The sequence below is a fragment of the Brienomyrus brachyistius genome, chromosome 2 (assembly GCF_023856365.1).
Source record: "Brienomyrus brachyistius isolate T26 chromosome 2, BBRACH_0.4, whole genome shotgun sequence".
In the NCBI taxonomy this organism is placed as follows: Eukaryota; Metazoa; Chordata; class Actinopteri; order Osteoglossiformes; family Mormyridae; genus Brienomyrus; species Brienomyrus brachyistius.
Genome location: NC_064534.1, coordinates 36,452,797 through 36,469,266, shown reverse-complemented (window position 1 = coordinate 36,469,266; position 16,470 = coordinate 36,452,797). Strand labels below are relative to the sequence as shown.

The window sequence follows — 16,470 nt, the reverse complement described above, 5'->3', positions numbered from 1 at the left end:
TTTTTTTATCTGACTCACACTGCAGCCCCATCATCCAATCGGCAGCGCCGGACCCACACCAAACATTCACCAAACTACTCAGCCGGCAGCCTACCACAATTATTCCATTCTTTCCGCATCCGCACACTTCCTTCTTTTTAACTCCTTTTCACTACCGCACAGGTTAATCGCCGCACGTCCCCCGCCGGCAAACATTACTCCTTTGCCTACTGCATGTAGGCTTCTCTTAACGACCCTCTGTTATCAACTCCGCTAACAGCAACAAAATCTCCGCCGCACGAAGCCCACTGGTAGCTGCTGAATCACATGCTTCCCCAAAACGTCGCGCTGTCAGAACACTGGGAGCTACACACACCAACAAGTCCATACTGCAGGCTGCAGCCAGAACAATTTTCTACATTCAAACATCGACGGCCTCTTCTCTCTAAAAATTCACCAGACCGCTTCTACCACCAGCAAAGAAGTTTCCATCCCTAATTCCTCTGTGATTCCCACTAACCTAAACATTAAGCTGGCATTGAAGGGTGTGAATTACCCCGGGCAATCTGTTCTTTTAAATACAGCTTTTAACAAGTTTTGAAAGGAGAAGAGCAGAACTTGCTATGCCAATAATATCGAGTCTTCTGTGGCGAAGTGGTTTTTGCATAGAAAACAAAGCGGTCAGTTGAAGAGGAATAATATCAGTACTTTGTTTAAAACTGTGTGTAAAAAGCTGTCTCTTTATCATTAACAATAAGTTGTAAAACGTGAATGGGGAGTGACAGTCTTCAAGTTTGTGAGAAGATCGCGCCCTGGTGGAATAAAGGCACGAACAGCTTACAGCACCTAGAATGACCAGGAAGTATTTAGAGTTAAACGGTTTCTAAAAGCTGCCTTTATGAATGAGAGAAAAAAAAAATATATATATATAAAATAGTAAAATGGAAGGGGAGTGATAGATTTAAATTAATCGTGAAGTGGAGCGCCCCCTGTATAAAGAAAAAGTGAGAAAAGCTTACAGCACCTGGTATTCCCAGGTGGTCTCCCATCCAAGTACTAACCAGACCCTACCCTGCTTAGCTTCCGAGATCAGACGAGATCAGGCGTGTTCAGGGTGGTATGGCCGTAAGCGAGAGATGCTACCAAAAACAGCCCTTTTGCATTACACGCGTCTATACATGCCAGTTAGTCCCATTGGATACTACTAATGTTCTTTTTTTTTTTTTATCTGACTCACACTGCAGCCCCACCATCCAATCGGCAGCGCCGGACCCACACCAAACATTCACCAAACTACTCAGCCGGCAGCCTATCACAATTATTCCATTCTTTCCGCATCCGCACACTTCCTTCTTTTTAACTCCTTTTCACTACCGCACAGGTTAATCGCCGCACGTCCCCCGCCGGCAAACATTACTCCTTTGCCTACTGCATGCAGGCTTCTCTTAACGACCCTCTGTTATCAACTCCGCTAACAGCCACAAAATCTCCGCCGCACGAAGCCCACTGGTAGCTGCTGAATCACATGCTTCCCCAAAATGTCGCGCTGTCAGAACACTGTGAGCTACACACACCAACAAGTCCATACTGCAGGCTGCAGCCAGAACAATTTTCTACATTCAAACATCGACGGCCTCTTCTCTCTAAAAATTCAGCAGACCGCTTCTACCACCAGCAAAGAAGTTTCCATCCCTAATTCCTCTGTGATTCCCACTAACCTAAACATTAAGCTGGCATTGAAGGGTGTGAATTACCCCGGCCAATCTGTTCTTTTAAATACAGCTTTTAGCAAGTTTTGAAAGGAGAAGAGCAGAACTTGCTATGCCAATAATATCGAGTCTTCTGTGGCGAAGTGGTTTTTGCATAGAAAACAAAGCGGTCAGTTGAAGAGGAATAATATCAGTACTTTGTTTAAAACTGTGTGTAAAAAGCTGTCTCTTTATCATTAACAATAAGTTCTAAAACGTGAATGGGGAGTGACAGTCTTCAAGTTTGTGAGAAGATCGCGCCCTGGTGGAATAAAGGCACGAACAGCTTACAGCACCTAGAATGACCAGGAAGTATTTAGAGTAAAACGGTTTCTAAAAGCTGCCTTTATGAATGAGAGAAAAAAAAATATATATATATAAAATAGTAAAATGGAAGGGGAGTGATAGATTTAAATTAATCGTGAAGTGGAGCGCCCCCTGTATAAAGAAAAAGTGAGAAAAGCTTACAGCACCTGGTATTCCCAGGTGGTCTCCCATCCAAGTACTAACCAGACCCTACCCTGCTTAGCTTCCGAGATCAGACGAGATCAGGCGTGTTCAGGGTGGTATGGCCGTAAGCGAGAGATGCTACCAAAAACAGCCCTTTTGCATTACACTTCTCTATACATGCCAGTTGGTCCCATTGGATACTACTAATGTTCTTTTTTTTTTTTTTATCTGACTCACACTGCAGCCCCACCATCCAATCGGCAGCGCCGGACCCACACCAAACATTCACCAAACTACTCAGCCGGCAGCCTACCACAATTATTCCATTCTTTCCGCATCCGCACACTTCCTTCTTTTTAACTCCTTTTCACTACCGCACAGGTTAATCGCCGCACGTCCCCCGCCGGCAAACATTACTCCTTTGCCTACTGCATGCAGGCTTCTCTTAACGACCCTCTGTTATCAACTCCGCTAACAGCCACAAAATCTCCGCCGCACGAAGCCCACTGGTAGCTGCTGAATCACATGCTTCCCCAAAACGTCGCGCTGTCAGAACACTGGGAGCTACACACACCAACAAGTCCATACTGCAGGCTGCAGCCAGAACAATTTTCTACATTCAAACATCGACGGCCTCTTCTCTCTAAAAATTCACCAGACCGCTTCTACCACCAGCAAAGAAGTTTCCATCCCTAATTCCTCTGTGATTCCCACTAACCTAAACATTAAGCTGGCATTGAAGGGTGTGAATTACCCCGGCCAATCTGTTCTTTTAAATACAGCTTTTAGCAAGTTTTGAAAGGAGAAGAGCAGAACTTGCTATGCCAATAATATCGAGTCTTCTGTGGCGAAGTGGTTTTTGCATAGAAAACAAAGCGGTCAGTTGAAGAGGAATAATATCAGTACTTTGTTTAAAACTGTGTGTAAAAAGCTGTCTCTTTATCATTAACAATAAGTTGTAAAACGTGAATGGGGAGTGACAGTCTTCAAGTTTGTGAGAAGATCGCGCCCTGGTGGAATAAAGGCACGAACAGCTTACAGCACCTAGAATGACCAGGAAGTATTTAGAGTAAAACGGTTTCTAAAAGCTGCCTTTATGAATGAGAGAAAAAAATATATATATATATAAAATAGTAAAATGGAAGGGGAGTGATAGATTTAAATTAATCGTGAAGTGGAGCGCCCCCTGTATAAAGTAAAAGTGAGAAAAGCTTACAGCACCTGGTATTCCCAGGTGGTCTCCCATCCAAGTACTAACCAGACCCTACCCTGCTTAGCTTCCGAGATCAGACGAGATCAGGCGTGTTCAGGGTGGTATGGCCGTAAGCGAGAGATGCTACCAAAAACAGCCCTTTTGCATTACACGCCTCTATACATGCCAGTTGGTCCCATTGGATACTACTAATGTTCTTTTTTTTTTTTATCTGACTCACACTGCAGCCCCACCATCCAATCGGCAGCGCCGGACCCACACCAAACATTCACCAAACTACTCAGCCGGCAGCCTACCACAATTATTCCATTCTTTCCGCATCCGCACACTTCCTTCTTTTTAACTCCTTTTCACTACCGCACAGGTTAATCGCCGCACGTCCCCCGCCGGCAAACATTACTCCTTTGCCTACTGCATGCAGGCTTCTCTTAACGACCCTCTGTTATCAACTCCGCTAACAGCCACAAAATCTCCGCCGCACGAAGCCCACTGGTAGCTGCTGAATCACATGCTTCCCCAAAACGTCGCGCTGTCAGAACACTGGGAGCTACACACACCAACAAGTCCATACTGCAGGCTGCAGCCAGAACAATTTTCTACATTCAAACATCGACGGCCTCTTCTCTCTAAAAATTCACCAGACCGCTTCTACCACCAGCAAAGAAGTTTCCATCCCTAATTCCTCTGTGATTCCCACTAACCTAAACATTAAGCTGGCATTGAAGGGTGTGAATTACCCCGGCCAATCTGTTCTTTTAAATACAGCTTTTAGCAAGTTTTGAAAGGAGAAGAGCAGAACTTGCTATGCCAATAATATCGAGTCTTCTGTGGCGAAGTGGTTTTTGCATAGAAAACAAAGCGGTGAGTTGAAGAGGAATAATATCAGTACTTTGTTTAAAACTGCGTTTAAAAAGCTGTCTCTTTATCATTAACAATAAGTTGTAAAACGTGAATGGGGAGTGACAGTCTTCAAGTTTGTGAGAAGATCGCGCCCTGGTGGAATAAAGGCACGAACAGCTTACAGCACCTAGAATTACCAGGAAGTATTTAGAGTAAAATGGTTTCTAAAAGCTGCCTTTATGAATGAGAGAAAAAAAATATATATATATAAAATAGTAAAATGGAAGGGGAGTGATAGATTTAAAATAATCGTGAAGTGGAGCGCCCCCTGTATAAAGTAAAAGTGAGAAAAGCTTACAGCACCTGGTATTCCCAGGTGGTCTCCCATCCAAGTGCTAACCAGACCCTACCCTGCTTGGCTTCCGAGATCAGATGAGATCAGGCGTGTTCAGGGTGGTATGGCTGTAAGCGAGAGATGCTACCAAAAACAGCCCTTTTGCATTACACGCCTCTATACATGCCAGTTGGTCCCATTGGATACTACTAATGTTCTTTTTTTTTTTTTTATCTGACTCACACTGCAGCCCCACCATCCAATCGGCAGCACCGGACCCACACCAAACATTCACCAAACTACTCAGCCGGCAGCCTACCACAATTATTCCATTCTTTCCGCATCTGCACACTTCCTTCTTTTTAACTCCTTTTCACTACCGCACAGGTTAATCGCCGCACGTCCCCCGCCGGCAAACATTACTCCTTTGCCTACTGCATGCAGGCTTCTCTTAACGACCCTCTGTTATCAACTCCGCTAACAGCCACAAAATCTCCGCCGCACGAAGCCCACTGGTAGCTGCTGAATCACATGCTTCCCCAAAACGTCGCGCTGTCAGAACACTGGGAGCTACACACACCAACAAGTCCATACTGCAGGCTGCAGCCAGAACAATTTTCTACATTCAAACATCGACGGCCTCTTCTCTCTAAAAATTCACCAGACCGCTTCTACCACCAGCAAAGAAGTTTCCATCCCTAATTCCTCTGTGATTCCCACTAACCTAAACATTAAGCTGGCATTGAAGGGTGTGAATTACCCCGGCCAATCTGTTCTTTTAAATACAGCTTTTAGCAAGTTTTGAAAGGAGAAGAGCAGAACTTGCTATGCCAATAATATCGAGTCTTCTGTGGCGAAGTGGTTTTTGCATAGAAAACAAAGCGGTCAGTTGAAGAGGAATAATATCAGTACTTTGTTTAAAACTGTGTGTAAAAAGCTGTCTCTTTATCATTAACAATAAGTTGTAAAACGTGAATGGGGAGTGACAGTCTTCAAGTTTGTGAGAAGATCGCGCCCTGGTGGAATAAAGGCACGAACAGCTTACAGCACCTAGAATTACCAGGAAGTATTTAAAGTAAAACGGTGTGTAACAGCTGCCTTTATGAATGAGAGAAAAATATATATATATATATATAAAATAGTAAAATGGAAGGGGAGTGATAGATTTAAATTAATCGTGAAGTGGAGCGCCCCCTGTATAAAGTAAAAGTGAGAAATGCTTACAGCACCTGGTATTCCCAGGAGGTCTCCCATCCAAGTACTAACCAGACCCTACCCTGCTTAGCTTCCGAGATCAGACGAGATCGGGCGTGTTCAGGGTGGTATGGCCGTAAGCGAGAGATGCTACCAAAAACAGCCCTTTTGCATTACATGCGTCTATACATGCCAGTTAGTCCCATTGGATCCTACTCCTGTTTTTTTTTTTTTTTATCTGACTCACACTGCAGCCCCATCATCCAATCGGCAGCGCCGGACCCACACCAAACATTCACCAAACTACTCAGCCGGCAGCCTACCACAATTATTCCATTCTTTCCGCATCCGCACACTTCCTTCTTTTTAACTCCTTTTCACTACCGCACAGGTTAATCGCCGCACGTCCCCCGCCGGCAAACATTACTCCTTTGCCTACTGCATGTAGGCTTCTCTTAACGACCCTCTGTTATCAACTCCGCTAACAGCAACAAAATCTCCGCCGCACGAAGCCCACTGGTAGCTGCTGAATCACATGCTTCCCCAAAACGTCGCGTTGTCAGAACACTGGGAGCTACACACACCAACAAGTCCATACTGCAGGCTGCAGCCAGAACAATTTTCTACATTCAAACATCGACGGCCTCTTCTCTCTAAAAATTCACCAGACCGCTTCTACCACCAGCAAAGAAGTTTCCATCCCTAATTCCTCTGTGATTCCCACTAACCTAAACATTAAGCTGGCATTGAAGGGTGTGAATTACCCCGGCCAATCTGTTCTTTTAAATACAGCTTTTAACAAGTTTTGAAAGGAGAAGAGCAGAACTTGCTATGCCAATAATATCGAGTCTTCTGTGGCGAAGTGGTTTTTGCATAGAAAACAAAGCGGTCAGTTGAAGAGGAATAATATCAGTACTTTGTTTAAAACTGTGTGTAAAAAGCTGTCTCTTTATCATTAACAATAAGTTGTAAAACGTGAATGGGGAGTGACAGTCTTCAAGTTTGTGAGAAGATCGCGCCCTGGTGGAATAAAGGCACGAACAGCTTACAGCACCTAGAATGACCAGGAAGTATTTAGAGTTAAACGGTTTCTAAAAGCTGCCTTTATGAATGAGAAAAAAAAAAAAATATATATATAAAATAGTAAAATGGAAGGGGAGTGATAGATTTAAATTAATCGTGAAGTGGAGCGCCCCCTGTATAAAGTAAAAGTGAGAAAAGCTTACAGCACCTGGTATTCCCAGGTGGTCTCCCATCCAAGTGCTAACCAGACCCTACCCTGCTTGGCTTCCGAGATCAGATGAGATCAGGCGTGTTCAGGGTGGTATGGCTGTAAGCGAGAGATGCTACCAAAAACAGCCCTTTTGCATTACACGCCTCTATACATGCCAGTTGGTCCCATTGGATACTACTAATGTTCTTTTTTTTTTTTTTATCTGACTCACACTGCAGCCCCACCATCCAATCGGCAGCACCGGACCCACACCAAACATTCACCAAACTACTCAGCCGGCAGCCTACCACAATTATTCCATTCTTTCCGCATCTGCACACTTCCTTCTTTTTAACTCCTTTTCACTACCGCACAGGTTAATCGCCGCACGTCCCCCGCCGGCAAACATTACTCCTTTGCCTACTGCATGCAGGCTTCTCTTAACGACCCTCTGTTATCAACTCCGCTAACAGCCACAAAATCTCCGCCGCACGAAGCCCACTGGTAGCTGCTGAATCACATGCTTCCCCAAAACGTCGCGCTGTCAGAACACTGGGAGCTACACACACCAACAAGTCCATACTGCAGGCTGCAGCCAGAACAATTTTCTACATTCAAACATCGACGGCCTCTTCTCTCTAAAAATTCACCAGACCGCTTCTACCACCAGCAAAGAAGTTTCCATCCCTAATTCCTCTGTGATTCCCACTAACCTAAACATTAAGCTGGCATTGAAGGGTGTGAATTACCCCGGCCAATCTGTTCTTTTAAATACAGCTTTTAGCAAGTTTTGAAAGGAGAAGAGCAGAACTTGCTATGCCAATAATATCGAGTCTTCTGTGGCGAAGTGGTTTTTGCATAGAAAACAAAGCGGTCAGTTGAAGAGGAATAATATCAGTACTTTGTTTAAAACTGTGTGTAAAAAGCTGTCTCTTTATCATTAACAATAAGTTGTAAAACGTGAATGGGGAGTGACAGTCTTCAAGTTTGTGAGAAGATCGCGCCCTGGTGGAATAAAGGCACGAACAGCTTACAGCACCTAGAATTACCAGGAAGTATTTAAAGTAAAACGGTGTGTAACAGCTGCCTTTATGAATGAGAGAAAAATATATATATATATATATATAAAATAGTAAAATGGAAGGGGAGTGATAGATTTAAATTAATCGTGAAGTGGAGCGCCCCCTGTATAAAGTAAAAGTGAGAAATGCTTACAGCACCTGGTATTCCCAGGAGGTCTCCCATCCAAGTACTAACCAGACCCTACCCTGCTTAGCTTCCGAGATCAGACGAGATCGGGCGTGTTCAGGGTGGTATGGCCGTAAGCGAGAGATGCTACCAAAAACAGCCCTTTTGCATTACATGCGTCTATACATGCCAGTTAGTCCCATTGGATCCTACTCCTGTTTTTTTTTTTTTTTATCTGACTCACACTGCAGCCCCATCATCCAATCGGCAGCGCCGGACCCACACCAAACATTCACCAAACTACTCAGCCGGCAGCCTACCACAATTATTCCATTCTTTCCGCATCCGCACACTTCCTTCTTTTTAACTCCTTTTCACTACCGCACAGGTTAATCGCCGCACGTCCCCCGCCGGCAAACATTACTCCTTTGCCTACTGCATGTAGGCTTCTCTTAACGACCCTCTGTTATCAACTCCGCTAACAGCCACAAAATCTCCGCCGCACGAAGCCCACTGGTAGCTGCTGAATCACATGCTTCCCCAAAACGTCACGCTGTCAGAACACTGGGAGCTACACACACCAACAAGTCCATACTGCAGGCTGCAGCCAGAACAATTTTCTACATTCAAACATCGACGGCCTCTTCTCTCTAAAAATTCACCAGACCGCTTCTACCACCAGCAAAGAAGTTTCCATCCCTAATTCCTCTGTGATTCCCACTAACCTAAACATTAAGCTGGCATTGAAGGGTGTGAATTACCCCGGCCAATCTGTTCTTTTAAATACAGCTTTTAGCAAGTTTTGAAAGGAGAAGAGCAGAACTTGCTATGCCAATAATATCGAGTCTTCTGTGGCGAAGTGGTTTTTGCATAGAAAACAAAGCGGTCAGTTGAAGAGGAATAATATCAGTACTTTGTTTAAAACTGTGTGTAAAAAGCTGTCTCTTTATCATTAACAATAAGTTGTAAAACGTGAATGGGGAGTGACAGTCTTCAAGTTTGTGAGAAGATCGCGCCCTGGTGGAATAAAGGCACGAACAGCTTACAGCACCTAGAATGACCAGGAAGTATTTAGAGTAAAACGGTTTCTAAAAGCTGCCTTTATGAATGAGAGAAAAAAATATATATATATATAAAATAGTAAAATGGAAGGGGAGTGATAGATTTAAATTAATCGTGAAGTGGAGCGCCCCCTGTATAAAGTAAAAGTGAGAAAAGCTTACAGCACCTGGTATTCCCAGGTGGTCTCCCATCCAAGTACTAACCAGACCCTACCCTGCTTAGCTTCCGAGATCAGACGAGATCAGGCGTGTTCAGGGTGGTATGGCCGTAAGCGAGAGATGCTACCAAAAACAGCCCTTTTGCATTACACGCCTCTATACATGCCAGTTGGTCCCATTGGATACTACTAATGTTCTTTTTTTTTTTTATCTGACTCACACTGCAGCCCCACCATCCAATCGGCAGCGCCGGACCCACACCAAACATTCACCAAACTACTCAGCCGGCAGCCTACCACAATTATTCCATTCTTTCCGCATCCGCACACTTCCTTCTTTTTAACTCCTTTTCACTACCGCACAGGTTAATCGCCGCACGTCCCCCGCCGGCAAACATTACTCCTTTGCCTACTGCATGCAGGCTTCTCTTAACGACCCTCTGTTATCAACTCCGCTAACAGCCACAAAATCTCCGCCGCACGAAGCCCACTGGTAGCTGCTGAATCACATGCTTCCCCAAAACGTCGCGCTGTCAGAACACTGGGAGCTACACACACCAACAAGTCCATACTGCAGGCTGCAGCCAGAACAATTTTCTACATTCAAACATCGACGGCCTCTTCTCTCTAAGAATTCACCAGACCGCTTCTACCACCAGCAAAGAAGTTTCCATCCCTAATTCCTCTGTGATTCCCACTAACCTAAACATTAAGCTGGCATTGAAGGGTGTGAATTACCCCGGCCAATCTGTTCTTTTAAATACAGCTTTTAGCAAGTTTTGAAAGGAGAAGAGCAGAACTTGCTATGCCAATAATATCGAGTCTTCTGTGGCGAAGTGGTTTTTGCATAGAAAACAAAGCGGTGAGTTGAAGAGGAATAATATCAGTACTTTGTTTAAAACTGCGTTTAAAAAGCTGTCTCTTTATCATTAACAATAAGTTGTAAAACGTGAATGGGGAGTGACAGTCTTCAAGTTTGTGAGAAGATCGCGCCCTGGTGGAATAAAGGCACGAACAGCTTACAGCACCTAGAATTACCAGGAAGTATTTAGAGTAAAATGGTTTCTAAAAGCTGCCTTTATGAATGAGAGAAAAAAAATATATATATATAAAATAGTAAAATGGAAGGGGAGTGATAGATTTAAAATAATCGTGAAGTGGAGCGCCCCCTGTATAAAGTAAAAGTGAGAAAAGCTTACAGCACCTGGTATTCCCAGGTGGTCTCCCATCCAAGTACTAACCAGACCCTACCCTGCTTGGCTTCCGAGATCAGACGAGATCAGGCGTGTTCAGGGTGGTATGGCTGTAAGCGAGAGATGCTACCAAAAACAGCCCTTTTGCATTACACGCCTCTATACATGCCAGTTGGTCCCATTGGATACTACTAATGTTCTTTTTTTTTTTTTTATCTGACTCACACTGCAGCCCCACCATCCAATCGGCAGCACCGGACCCACACCAAACATTCACCAAACTACTCAGCCGGCAGCCTACCACAATTATTCCATTCTTTCCGCATCCGCACACTTCCTTCTTTTTAACTCCTTTTCACTACCGCACAGGTTAATCGCCGCACGTCCCCCGCCGGCAAACATTACTCCTTTGCCTACTGCATGCAGGCTTCTCTTAACGACCCTCTGTTATCAACTCCGCTAACAGCCACAAAATCTCCGCCGCACGAAGCCCACTGGTAGCTGCTGAATCACATGCTTCCCCAAAACGTCGCGCTGTCAGAACACTGGGAGCTACACACACCAACAAGTCCATACTGCAGGCTGCAGCCAGAACAATTTTCTACATTCAAACATCGACGGCCTCTTCTCTCTAAAAATTCACCAGACCGCTTCTACCACCAGCAAAGAAGTTTCCATCCCTAATTCCTCTGTGATTCCCACTAACCTAAACATTAAGCTGGCATTGAAGGGTGTGAATTACCCCGGCCAATCTGTTCTTTTAAATACAGCTTTTAGCAAGTTTTGAAAGGAGAAGAGCAGAACTTGCTATGCCAATAATATCGAGTCTTCTGTGGCGAAGTGGTTTTTGCATAGAAAACAAAGCGGTCAGTTGAAGAGGAATAATATCAGTACTTTGTTTAAAACTGTGTGTAAAAAGCTGTCTCTTTATCATTAACAATAAGTTGTAAAACGTGAATGGGGAGTGACAGTCTTCAAGTTTGTGAGAAGATCGCGCCCTGGTGGAATAAAGGCACGAACAGCTTACAGCACCTAGAATTACCAGGAAGTATTTAAAGTAAAACGGTGTGTAACAGCTGCCTTTATGAATGAGAGAAAAATATATATATATATATATAAAATAGTAAAATGGAAGGGGAGTGATAGATTTAAATTAATCGTGAAGTGGAGCGCCCCCTGTATAAAGTAAAAGTGAGAAAAGCTTACAGCACCTGGTATTCCCAGGAGGTCTCCCATCCAAGTACTAACCAGACCCTACCCTGCGTAGCTTACGAGATCATATGAGATCAGGCGTGTTCAGGGTGGTATAGCCATAAGCGAGAGACGCTACCAAAAACAGCCCTTTTGCATTACACGCGTCTATACATGCCAGTTAGTCCCATTGGATCCTACTAATGTTCTTTTTTTTTTTTTTATCTGACTCACACTGCAGCCCCACCATCCAATCGGCAGCGCCGGACCCACACCAAACATTCACCAAACTACTCAGCCGGCAGCCTACCACAATTATTCCATTCTTTCCGCATCCGCACACTTCCTTCTTTTTAACTCCTTTTCACTACCGCACAGGTTAATCGCCGCACGTCCCCCGCCGGCAAACATTACTCCTTTGCCTACTGCATGCAGGCTTCTCTTAACGACCCTCTGTTATCAACTCCGCTAACAGCCACAAAATCTCCGCCGCACGAAGCCCACTGGTAGCTGCTGAATCACATGCTTCCCCAAAACGTCGCGCTGTCAGAACACTGGGAGCTACACACACCAACAAGTCTATACTGCAGGCTGCAGCCAGAACAATTTTCTACATTCAAACATCGACGGCCTCTTCTCTCTAAAAATTCACCAGACCGCTTCTTCCACCAGCAAAGAAGTTTCCATCCCTAATTCCTCTGTGATTCCCACTAACCTAAACATTAAGCTGGCATTGAAGGGTGTGAATTACCCCGGCCAATCTGTTCTTTTAAATACAGCTTTTAGCAAGTTTTGAAAGGAGAAGAGCAGAACTTGCTATGCCAATAATATCGAGTCTTCTGTGGCGAAGTGGTTTTTGCATAGAAAACAAAGCGGTCAGTTGAAGAGGAATAATATCAGTACTTTGTTTAAAACTGTGTGTAAAAAGCTGTCTCTTTATCATTAACAATAAGTTGTAAAACGTGAATGGGGAGTGATAGTCTTCAAGTTTGTGAGAAGATCGCGCCCTGGTGGAATAAAGGCACGAACAGCTTACAGCACCTAGAATTACAAGGAAGTATTTAGAGTAAAACGGTTTCTAAAAGCTGCCTTTATGAATGAGAGAAAAAATATATATATATATAAAATAGTAAAATGGAAGGGGAGTGATAGATTTAAATTAATCGTGAAGTGGAGCGCCCCCTGTATAAAGTAAAAGTGAGAAAAGCTTACAGCACCTGGTATTCCCAGGTGGTCTCCCATCCAAGTACTAACCAGACCCTACCCTGCTTAGCTTCCGAGATCAGACGAGATCGGGCGTGTTCAGGGTGGTATGGCCGTAAGCGAGAGATGCTACCAAAAACAGCCCTTTTGCATTACACGCCTCTATACATGCCAGTTGGTCCCATTGGATCCTACTAATGTTCTTTTTTTTTTTTTTATCTGACTCACACTGCAGCCCCACCATCCAATCGGCAGCGCCGGACCCACACCAAACATTCACCAAACTACTCAGCCGGCAGCCTACCACAATTATTCCATTCTTTCCGCATCCGCACACTTCCTTCTTTTTAACTCCTTTTCACTACCGCACAGGTTAATCGCCGCACGTCCCCCGCCGGCAAACATTACTCCTTTGCCTACTGCATGCAGGCTTCTCTTAACGACCCTCTGTTATCAACTCCGCTAACAGCCACAAAATCTCCGCCGCACGAAGCCCACTGGTAGCTGCTGAATCACATGCTTCCCCAAAACGTCGCGCTGTCAGAACACTGGGAGCTACACACACCAACAAGTCTATACTGCAGGCTGCAGCCAGAACAATTTTCTACATTCAAACATCGACGGCCTCTTCTCTCTAAAAATTCACCAGACCGCTTCTTCCACCAGCAAAGAAGTTTCCATCCCTAATTCCTCTGTGATTCCCACTAACCTAAACATTAAGCTGGCATTGAAGGGTGTGAATTACCCCGGCCAATCTGTTCTTTTAAATACAGCTTTTAGCAAGTTTTGAAAGGAGAAGAGCAGAACTTGCTATGCCAATAATATCGAGTCTTCTGTGGCGAAGTGGTTTTTGCATAGAAAACAAAGCGGTCAGTTGAAGAGGAATAATATCAGTACTTTGTTTAAAACTGTGTGTAAAAAGCTGTCTCTTTATCATTAACAATAAGTTGTAAAACGTGAATGGGGAGTGACAGTCTTCAAGTTTGTGAGAAGATCGCGCCCTGGTGGAATAAAGGCACGAACAGCTTACAGCACCTAGAATTACCAGGAAGTATTTAGAGTAAAACGATTTCTAAAAGCTGCCTTTAGGAATGAGAGAAAAAAAAAATATATATATATAAAATAGTAAAATGGAAAGGGAGTGATAGATTTAAATTAATCGTGAAGTGGAGCGCCCCCTGTATAAAGTAAAAGTGAGAAAGGCTTACAGCACCTGGTATTCCCAGGAGGTCTCCCATCCAAGTACAACAACAACAACAACAAATTTATTTTTATATAGCGCATTATCACAACATTACATTGTCTCAAAGCGCTTTACAGTATCCTCACCCAAAGCCCCCAGTGAGTAAGCCATAGGCGACAGTGGCAAGGAAAAACTCCCTAGAAGGAAGAAACCTTGAGAGGGACCAGACTCAAAGGGGAAGCCCATCCTCCAGGGGCCGGCAGGGATAGTCAAATAGAGAGAGCCGAAGCCGAGTCTTCTTCCAATTGCCAGGCAACCAGAGGTAAGGCAGCGGGTCATACACGGAAGAACAGAACGGCGAGCTGGATGCAGGGACGTCACTGGTGGTGGTCGGGTGTGCTGGATATCTTGATAGATTGAGGTCTCCAGGCATCACCCCCAGGAGGAGTAGGGGAAATAAAATGTACAATTAGGCATAGTAGAGGAGGCTATTGGCAGTGCTAAAAGCTAGGTGAGTACAATATGAAGTGCAATCTGCAAGCTCCGGCAGATATGGCTATGGCAGCATCAGTAGGAGGGAGAGGCAAGTGGGAATGCCGGCATGGGGAGTCCCTGAAATGTCAGCACTCCAGTTCCACAAGAGATTGCAAAGCTAGAGTGACAGCACTGACAATCCAGTTCATCCAAAGCCAATGGCACCGATCCCCACCCAGCTCTACACCTCACACTACAGGTCTGACTGGGAGTGAAGAGTTAGCTAGGGCTAGAACTAGTGTCCCTATACGCTAAACTAAACAGGTGTGTTTTTAGTCTGGACTTGAATATTGAGAGTGAACCTGAAACCCGCACATCCGGTGGAAGACCATTCCACAGCAGAGGAGCTTTGTAGGAGAAAGCTCTGCAGCCTGCCGTAGCTCTTTCTACCCTAGGCACTAACAGATATCCCATGGCTTGAGAGCGAAGCAAGCGTGGAGGGTTGTATGTGGTCAGCAGTTCACTAAGGTATTCTGGTGCAAGGCCATTTAGTGCTTTATAAGTTAATAGCAGTATTTTATAGTCAATTCGAGACTTAACTGGCAGCCAATGAAGAGAGGATAAGACCGGTGTAATATGATCAAATTTTTTAGTGTTTGTTAGAACTCTGGCTGCAGCATTCTGTACCATCTGAAGTTTATGCAAGGATCCAGACGGGCAACCCGATAGGAGGGCATTACAGTAATCCAGTCTGGAACTTACGAAGGCATGTATTAGTTTTTCTGCATCATTAAGTGAGAGCATCTTACGAAGCTTGGCTATGTTCCGTAGATGATAAAATGCAGTTCTAGTAATACTTCTTATGTGAGCATCAAAGCATAGATCTGAATCGACAAGAACGCCAAGATTTCTAACTACCATGTTAGGTTGTGTAGGAAGGTTACCAACGTTGAGGTGGTGGAACTTATTTCTAGCAGCCTTGGGACCAATTACCAGAACTTCTGTTTTTTCTGTGTTTAACATAAGGAAATTTTTTGCCATCCAGCACTGGATATCTAATAGACAGTCTTCTAACCGAGATAGCAGTGATATATCATCAGGGTTAACAGATATGTACAACTGTGTATCATCTGCATAACAATGAAACCCAATACCATGATTTCTAATAATGTTACCAAGAGGTAGCATGTATAGGGTAAACAGTAGCGGGCCCAGGACTGATCCCTGTGGGACACCATATTCAACTTTAGTGGCCTTGGATGATTCATTGTTCACATGGGCATACTGATAGCGATCAGACAAATATGAGCGGAACCAAGAGAGCGCTGTCCCTGTAATGCCAACTACACCTTCTAACCGGTCCAAGAGGATATTATGGTCCACAGTATCGAACGCTGCAGTTAAATCTAGCAATACCAACAGAGATACACAGCCACGGTCAGAAGCCACAAGTAGATCATTCATTACTTTGACTAGAGCAGTTTCTGTGCTATGGTTTGGTCTAAAGCCAGACTGATATAATTCATTGGCATTAGTTTTTTGTAGGAAAGAGGACAACTGACGAACTACAACCTTTTCCATGATCTTTGAAATGAAAGGAAGATTTGAGATAGGTCTATAGTTTCCTAAAACACTGGGTTCAAGATTTGGTTTCTTTAGGACGGGTCTGATAACAGCCATTTTAAAAGGTTTTGGAACATATCCAAGCCTAAGAGAAGAGTTTAACACATTTAACACGGTAGTGCCAATCTGTGGTGCAATTTCCTTGAAGAATTTTGTAGGAATTGGGTCTACAAGGCTAGTAGAGGATTTACAGGAGAAAATTAAGCTCAAAAGTTCTGAGTGTGT

At 44.2% G+C, this 16,470-nt stretch overlaps 11 non-coding genes across 11 annotated transcripts; all 11 read right to left on the bottom strand.

The window, feature by feature from the left end:
* Positions 1–991: 991 nt before the first annotated feature.
* LOC125733177 (5S ribosomal RNA) lies at positions 992–1,110 on the bottom strand. Its single transcript, XR_007392532.1, has one exon. It is a non-coding gene; the product is annotated as a 5S ribosomal RNA (ribosomal RNA).
* Positions 1,111–2,188: 1,078 nt separating this feature from the next.
* On the bottom strand, positions 2,189–2,307 carry LOC125733176 (5S ribosomal RNA). Its single transcript, XR_007392531.1, has one exon. It is a non-coding gene; the product is annotated as a 5S ribosomal RNA (ribosomal RNA).
* Positions 2,308–3,386: 1,079 nt separating this feature from the next.
* Positions 3,387–3,505, bottom strand: LOC125733175 (5S ribosomal RNA). Its single transcript, XR_007392530.1, has one exon. It is a non-coding gene; the product is annotated as a 5S ribosomal RNA (ribosomal RNA).
* Positions 3,506–4,581: 1,076 nt separating this feature from the next.
* On the bottom strand, positions 4,582–4,700 carry LOC125736306 (5S ribosomal RNA). The gene has a single exon (XR_007395588.1). It is a non-coding gene; the product is annotated as a 5S ribosomal RNA (ribosomal RNA).
* A 1,081-nt stretch (positions 4,701–5,781) lies between these two features.
* On the bottom strand, positions 5,782–5,900 carry LOC125731373 (5S ribosomal RNA). Its single transcript, XR_007391610.1, has one exon. It is a non-coding gene; the product is annotated as a 5S ribosomal RNA (ribosomal RNA).
* A 1,077-nt stretch (positions 5,901–6,977) lies between these two features.
* LOC125736305 (5S ribosomal RNA) lies at positions 6,978–7,096 on the bottom strand. The gene has a single exon (XR_007395586.1). It is a non-coding gene; the product is annotated as a 5S ribosomal RNA (ribosomal RNA).
* Positions 7,097–8,179: 1,083 nt separating this feature from the next.
* Positions 8,180–8,298, bottom strand: LOC125731361 (5S ribosomal RNA). Its single transcript, XR_007391609.1, has one exon. It is a non-coding gene; the product is annotated as a 5S ribosomal RNA (ribosomal RNA).
* A 1,077-nt stretch (positions 8,299–9,375) lies between these two features.
* Positions 9,376–9,494, bottom strand: LOC125733174 (5S ribosomal RNA). Its single transcript, XR_007392529.1, has one exon. It is a non-coding gene; the product is annotated as a 5S ribosomal RNA (ribosomal RNA).
* Positions 9,495–10,570: 1,076 nt separating this feature from the next.
* LOC125734180 (5S ribosomal RNA) lies at positions 10,571–10,689 on the bottom strand. The gene has a single exon (XR_007393504.1). It is a non-coding gene; the product is annotated as a 5S ribosomal RNA (ribosomal RNA).
* Positions 10,690–11,770: 1,081 nt separating this feature from the next.
* On the bottom strand, positions 11,771–11,889 carry LOC125731142 (5S ribosomal RNA). Its single transcript, XR_007391427.1, has one exon. It is a non-coding gene; the product is annotated as a 5S ribosomal RNA (ribosomal RNA).
* Positions 11,890–12,967: 1,078 nt separating this feature from the next.
* On the bottom strand, positions 12,968–13,086 carry LOC125735897 (5S ribosomal RNA). The gene has a single exon (XR_007395181.1). It is a non-coding gene; the product is annotated as a 5S ribosomal RNA (ribosomal RNA).
* Positions 13,087–16,470: the final 3,384 nt, after the last annotated feature.